Here is an 8,046-nt window from a genome sequence, read left to right as displayed (position 1 = left end):
ACCCCCGCTTTAAATCACCCCAGCGACGAGGAATGCACTTAAGAGCGAAGTCATCTCGACCCCCGGGTCTTTAAAGCCCCCACAACAAGGGCTTTTATGATCTTAAGTGAATCACACCGGGTCACACCGACCACCTGCATACGTGCATTCGGGTGCTTGAAGCTGATGACTCTCGCAGAGGTGGTCCGACCTGAGAATGTTCATCCGCTTCCCATGGCCAAAAATCGGATGAGACGTCCTCGCCGGAGAATGTTCCGTCGAAGTGTCGGCCGTTTCCCCCTTTCGTTTGCGCTCACGGCGACCGTTGCTATTGTTAAAGTTTAACAGTTTGCAGTTCTGTAAATGCATTCACTGCAAAGTGATTAGTTACCTTTTCTTGGTCCAACTTTTTACGGAGTTAAATTCATCAGTGTCCGTGGTCCCCAGTAATGGGGGGGGAAAGTATTACAGTCTGCCTGTGGTAGCACAAATTATCTGAGGACAAGTCCTCAGATGTTTTGGATTATGGTGCCCGCTTTATGGTCCGCGTGACCAAAGATGAACACACAAAGGCGTCTCAAGTGTATCTGTCCCCCTTTCCCTCGAGGACGCAAACAGACAAACACAAATGTGTTTTCTTTCAGCGAAAACTGACACGGTCTCCACCCATGTCTGGTATGTGAAAATGAAACTGACTTCAAAAAACACTTATGGATTCTGTCCTAGATATGTCCTCTCTCTCTGTCTCTCTGTCACACACACACACACACACACACACACTTTACAGTCTTACAATGGATAATACCTGTCAACTGTAAGAGAAACGTTGACTCAGTAGTCTAATTGAAACCTGTACTGCAGCAATTGTTCTCTACTTCTTATCCCCCGACACATACCCCCATCTTAATCTTCCAGTGATTTTTTTTTCTTTTCAGTTGTATGAAATACAGCCATTGTAGTACACCAGCAGAAATGAAAGATCCTATCGCTGGTTTGGCAGGGGAAAAGTGCTCACAGTTAACTCAACTGGTCCCTCTAGTGGTAATGTAATGCATAACTCATTTCGCGGTATCTTTCTTTCCTAAAATGCTCCTTCTCTTCGGCTGTAGAAAAGCAGTATTCTTATCAGATCTACTGTGGAATGGGTTTGAAAACTTCATTAAATGCATAAGCCAGTGCATAATTCCCTGGAGATGAACTTACTGCAGTCATACCTCAGGAGAATCATTGTTATGATTCCATTTTCTTCTTCTGTGATGTGATGAACAGGTGGTCAGTTACCAAAGAGGTAATAGAGAGACCGTGTCATTTGAAGTGGTCGTTTTGAATTTAACCTTTTCCCTGTCGACTGATGCGTCTGTAATTCCCTGCTTACGAGGTGGCCAATGCGTGTGTGACAGAAATAACGTTCGCCAGGAGGTTGGAGATGGTGAACGTGTGCATGTGTGAATGTGTGTGTGTGTGCCTCCGTGTTTATGCACATTTGTGTGTGTGTGTGTGTGTGTGTGTGTGTGCACGTGCGTGCATGCTTGTGGGCTAATGTATGCGCATTTGTAAGCGTGTAGAAGCGGTGGCAGTGCAGATGAATGCATACAGGAGGCCACTGCTCTGAGCGCTGAGCAGAAGAACAGCAGCTCAGGCAGTGCTGGCGATGGACAGCTTTGATCTAATCCATAATCATGACAGGTGCTTGGCTGGCCGTCACAGCGTCCTCTGCAGGTGATAGTACATCCTGACTGAAAACAGCGGTTCCAAACGAACAAGTTGAGTGAGGGATTCCGTAGGTTCAATAACTCCTCTGTCCTCTCTGCCCCATGGAACCGTTTGTTTGGGAGGCTAGTCACAAATTCCCAGGGATGCTGGTCCCACCGCCATGACATCATTGGGGAGAGGTGTTACCCCATCATTAAGTTGGGGGGGGGGGTGTTACCCCAGTACCTGGAGATGGGGGGGGCAGTATGCCTCTGCGGGCCCTGAGCCCAGGGGCTCACCCATTTAGGGAGAGGGGCTGTGCACGCAAAGGGGACAGATGTGATCTCCACCCAGCTGCCCAGTTCAGAAAAGGGGTATAGCAAAGCCTCCTGTCCCACGGTGTCCCGCAAACTCACTGCCCTTTATCTTCTAGGAGTAGCTTTTTTTATTGGAATGTTTTTTTTTCAGTTACCGGCAGTGTTTGTTACATCAGGATTAGAATGCTCAGATAAGAACAGCAGTTCTCCTATCAGATCACTGTGGAATGGGTTTGAAAACTTTATGAAATGCATAAGCCATAAGCCGATAACACAGTCTAGCACACTGACAAGCAGATGAAGTAGGCCTGAACAGCGAACTATTTTTGGATTGTTTTTTGTATTTTGTACTTTTCTGCTTTTGTGTGTTTCTCTTTTTGGTGTAGCCAAAGGCAATTTTACACTGTGCTGTGTGGACAATAAAGTTTCACATTCAAACATCGGGGCTCCATTGGTCCCTTCACACCAGTAATATTTAAGTCAAATCAAAATGACAGATGCCATGCTATTTTTTTTCATGTTATTTTATAGATGATAATGTTTTCAGACTAGTTATATATATATATATATATATATATATATATATACATACATATATATATATGTGTGTGTACATAATGCATAAATAATGTGGCTCAGATTTAAATGTAAGCTTTTGGTTATCTAGATAGCAGAGTGAATGCAGTTGTGAATTGGGATGTGGATCATGGGGTTGGGACACAGGTACACAGTACAGTACTTTTCCTCTTTTGGGACAAAGAAAGAAAGAAAAAGAAAGAAAGAAAGACGTGCTTGACCTGCTTTGCTTGAGTAAGCAAGCCTGCTGTCTAAGTGGTCAGTCTGTAAAAAAATGTGAACTATGCAAGCGGCCCAGTGAAGCAGGACCTGGCGGCCGGATGGATGGATAAATGTGATGCATTTGCCAGTGGAGGGGGGGGTCCAGTTTCTGCTGCACGGGTTCAGTCAGAGTCCAGGAGTACAGTTAGCATATCCGAGGGGGATGGGGGGGGGGTCTCAGGGGAGGCACAGGGCTTTGTGGTACAGGTATGAATACCGCCAGTGTGCTCGTCCTTTTGGTTGCAAACCCCCCCCCCCCTTCCCCCCATCACCCCTTTTGTCTGAACAGGACTGTACCACTGCTTGCGGTCCCTCTTGCACCATGGCTTGGGGTGTCCCATTTCGGGGGGGGGAGTCATGGAAACATGAGCGATGTCATATGTGCCAAAGGAGACCAGTAAACTATGAATATCTGTATATTGGTTTGTGCATAATGAAGTTTTCCTGAGAGGGACCTTAGTGTCCTTAGCATAGCAGAGCAGCACATGCACACGTGGCCTGGATTGAATCTGGATTGAATCTGGATTGAATCTGGATTGAATCTGGATTGAATCTGGATTGAATCTGGATTGACTTACTGTGGCACAGCATCACGTATGCCCTGGAATTAATCCAGATTGACTCACTATAGCGGAGCCTCTGGCCTGGATTGAATTCATATTGCACCATATCATTTTGTGTATTTTTCAGTGTGTCTGTACTTGTGCGTGTGTTTGTGTGCGTATTTGGATGGGTGGGGGAGTGGCGTGGGGGGGGGGTTATCGATGCATACGTTTTCCACAGGAAATCTGGTCTAATAATGTGGCAATCAGTCTACAGTACCGTGACCTGGACAGGCCACTACAATACTGTCATAAGTTTTGCGGTTGCGACACAGCTGCTGGGAAGTCTGCTTCTCACTGCCGTGTCACTGGGGTTCCTCTAGTCACGGACGCTGAGCGTCTTTGTGGTAAATCCCACGGTAGCCAGGTCTGCAAGGTCAGTATCCGGTGGCCTAAGAGAGTCAGAGACGCTTGTGTGTCTCACCATTCACTGACATCACAGGGTAAATTTTTGTGACGCAGTCGTGTCCTGACACTGTGTGTAATGACACGATGCCTTTCGGGTTGAGTATTAAATCATTTTCGTGTGTGCTGTGACTTCCAATGTAAACACCATGCAGTTGACCTTTAGTGGTGTCCAATTGCCTCCATGTGTTTATGTTAGATTAATTCTGAACTGGATGATTCATCTCGACCAATCTAGGAACGGGATGAGCTCGAAAGGAATTTTTTAATAATTCAGAGACACTTAAAAACCACACAAATAATATGATCAAATGAAAAACAATAATAATGAAAGCATTTCTGAAGAAAGGGTCGGAGCTTGAACTTTACTTGCAGGGGAGTTCAGTCTGGGACAGCCTGCAGTGCAAGATGTGTTGGGTAATGCTGCAGTTGACTGTGTAGGAGATCATGGGAAATCTCATCCTGTTTACTCTTATGATAAGGCTATGGCTGATTCACTGCATTGGGGTATTCCAAAGCACAAACCAGGCTCAACCACCATGTGTTGATTATAAAAGGCTATAAATGTTGACAGGTTAAACAAACAAAAAACCAGATAATAAGACCTATTTATTTCATCAGTGTTTATAGTACAAGGTGCTCAGTCTATTTTTTACGGTCCAACGACTCAGAAAAACAGAAGAGGACATGCGAAAACGGGAGCGTGTAAAATCGTGTTTCTTGCTGTGAAGTGCAAGTTTGTTGTACTCTTCATGGCATTTCTGACTATGAAGCGAGTCCAATTTGAATGTACCATCGGCAGGGTGGCCTTTTGTGCAATGAGAAGTTTGACAGAAGATAACACGCACGTTCTGGAGCCTGCAGTGTCGTAACCTTCAGGTAGCCAGCAGTCACTCTCCAGACTTCTCATGCATGTGATCGACGGGAAAATGTTCTCGCTTTTTAGTTGCTTTGATAAGCATCATGACCCGACCCCCACCAACGAGAGCGCTTGTTTAAGGCACTCCACGTTTATGTCAGCCATGTTGTCATACTGTATGTCAGTGCACACCCTACTAGGCAATTTGACTCAAACACTAAATGTCTGTGAGGTAGGAATATTTCTCTACAGCAACCTGAGTGTGTCTGTAGAATCACAGCGTTGCTTGTTTACTGACCTGTCCCCTCTGGGTGTAATGTCAGATGGTGGTGCCGAATGTGAATGGAGTAGATAGCATAACATAACATGACAAGACATGACACGATACAACATAACATAATATAACATAACATGATGATGGGAACAGGTCGTTCAGCCCAACAATGCTCGCCATTTTCTAAAGCGTACCTAGCAACTGCCTACAACTAGATAGTATCTAGCACCGTATCAAGCCTGGTCTTGAAAACCCCCAGAGTTTCTGCCTCTGCCACATGACATGGCACGCTATTCCACACAGTGACAACTCTCTGTATGAAAAAAAAAACTTCCTTCAGTAACATCTGTGCGGAATTGACCTTTTCCTCATTTCCATTTATGCCCTCTCATTCTAATAACAGATCTCAGCCTGAAGAATCTGTAGTAGTTCGCTTTGTTAATCCCCTTTATTTATTTAAAAACCTCAATCAAATCGCCCCAAAGTGTTCTTCTACTAAGCTTGAAAAGATTAAGCATCTGAATTCTTTCCTCATAACTTTCATACCAGGAACCAAATTGGTTGCCCTTCTTTGAACCTTTTCAAGAGCCTCTATATCTTTCTTGTAGTACGGTCCCCAGAACTGCACACTATACTCTTACATGTGGTCGGACAAAAGTATTGTATAAGTTGAGTTCCCTTGATTTATACTCAGTACTTCTAGCTATATATCCCAGCATCATTTTGGCCTTTTTTTACTACTACAGGACAGAGTGCAGAACCTGAAAGGCTTTGATCAACTATTGCTCCCAAGTCCTTTTCAAATATCCTTTTGATCTGAAACGTGAGTGCCAGCTAGGGTTGCCACATGTTCTGTTTTTGACCAGTTCGGTTTTTTATAAGGTTTTCAAAGTATTTGTACAGGTCAGGTATGTGGATTCCTGGCTAGAAGACTGCCGTTGTACCCTTGAGCAAAGTACTTAACCTGCATTGCTTCAGTATAAATAGATGCAATGTAAATGTAAAACGTAGTGTAAGTCGCTCTGGATAAGAGCGCCTGCTAAATGTCTGTAATGTAATGTAATGGTCCCGACTGGAAAAATTTAACGTCTGCTTAGAGCTATGGAAGAAATGGTTTGCAATGAAGTTGCGTCTCCATCACTCCCTGTCCAACGACACCAACACCCCCATTCTCCCCCCACCCCTTGGTCCCCAGGTACCCAGCTCCCCACCTCATGTCCACCTGTGCACGATGTCCGGTTTTGACAAATTCTAAACCTGGCAACCCTAACGGCACTGCCGGCCACAGCAGGGTCTCCGCCATCGCCTAAAGACGTCAGGGCGGGGCGAGGGCGGACCGCACCAAACCCCAGAAGCGCGCTCTCCCGCACTTGCGCGGGGGGGGGGCGGGGGGGGGGGGGTTGGGGAAGAAACGGGGCAGCTATTCTGGGAGGCGCCGGTCATATTCCGATAAGGAACCGCACACAGGGGCACATCATGTGCCTCTCCGGTATTTTTAGCAGAGGCCCCAGGTTTGTGAGGGCTGTGTGTGTCACGCGTTCCTGATTTTTAGACCTAAAAACCGCCGTCATAACACATCCCACTAAGAAGTCACACTCCACGGCAAATCACTCCTACGCGTCAAGAGATTTCTCTGAAGCGGGGTTGATAGGTTGGATTTAATTTTTATTTATTTTTTTTTATATCTGATGACTTGTTATTACGCATTTCTGGATACATTTTATTTAATTTTAATTTATTTTCTTATTTGATGGAATGGCAGGTGTCTTGCTGTAACTGTTAGTAGTCATTTTCCACAGAACCTCTGGTCTTAATAATCTGAATGTGCCAGATATCAGGCTTATAGATGCACTTCATTGGGAAATCCAAATGTGAATTGCTTTAACACTGGTGGACGTTTCGGGCTTAGAGCAAGCACCTTTGAGAAGAGACACCCATGTAAGATCTATTACAGGCACAGACAATCACGAGTAGACTGAATGTAATCCAACACCAAGAACACACAAAAGACAACACCGTGTTCACACAAAAGACAACACCTTGTACACATAAAAGGCAATACCGTGTACACATAAAAGACAACACCGTGTACACATAAAAGAGAATTAATGTCAGTGTGGGACTGAACAATTTTGAAAGGAATATTCAAATATTTGTTGAGGCAAAAGAATGATTTGATTTTCCAACCACGCATTGTTTGACCATGTGAATGGATCCTCCGAACCATCTCCCTCCTCGACCCCACACACACATACACACACATCCAAAAAAAACATTGCACGCACCATACTTTTCAAGCAGTATATTAAGTTAAGCTATGTGCAGCCTGGAAATTGCCTTTTTTTCCATATATGGAAATCTGAGTTTTACACAGGAACATAACTTACGATTCAATCTGATTTCAACATGACTGGCCTGCTGCAGACAGCCACACAAACTCATACGCATACAGCATTAATGGCATGCTTAGTCATAGTTTTTTTTAAGCCTCTAATAACATGTACACTCAAATCTTTTTCCCTTTCCTCCCCTCTTATGATGTCACAGAGGTTTTTTTAATTATTATTTTTTTTATGTTACCGCCCGGGCCAGATGTATTATGATGTCACAATGGGTGAAAGAGAGAGGCTGAATCAGACCTTCAGTAGAAGGGGTCCAGGCGGTAGGGGGGTGACTCAAGAGGACACGACTGATTGAACAAGGGGGCGGGAATGACCGAGCAGTCTGCTACAGGGCTAGAGGAAATGCTGCTTTTTGTGAAAGATAACTTATGTTTCTGATATTTTTCTGAGTTGCTTTTGGTAATTGCTTTGGGAACCTTTTCAAATTTCAATTTTCTTCGTCGTCAAAGCCAGTGACTGATATGTCCTCAGGCAATTATACAGTATAATGTGAAATATAAGTGAAATATAAGTGCTCACTGACTGTATTTAGCTATTCTACACTCAAAAATATGTGAAAAGATTAGAAATACACTAAAATAAATTCATTTGTTTTTTTTGTTTTTTTTTTGCCCTTTGGGGTCAAATTTTACTTGACTTGATCACAGTAAATTTATGGGATGAGTACAAGCATTACTAA

The sequence above is a fragment of the Anguilla anguilla genome, chromosome 8, assembly GCF_013347855.1.
Source record: "Anguilla anguilla isolate fAngAng1 chromosome 8, fAngAng1.pri, whole genome shotgun sequence".
NCBI lineage: Eukaryota > Metazoa > Chordata > Actinopteri > Anguilliformes > Anguillidae > Anguilla > Anguilla anguilla.
This window is presented reverse-complemented; position numbering follows the sequence as displayed.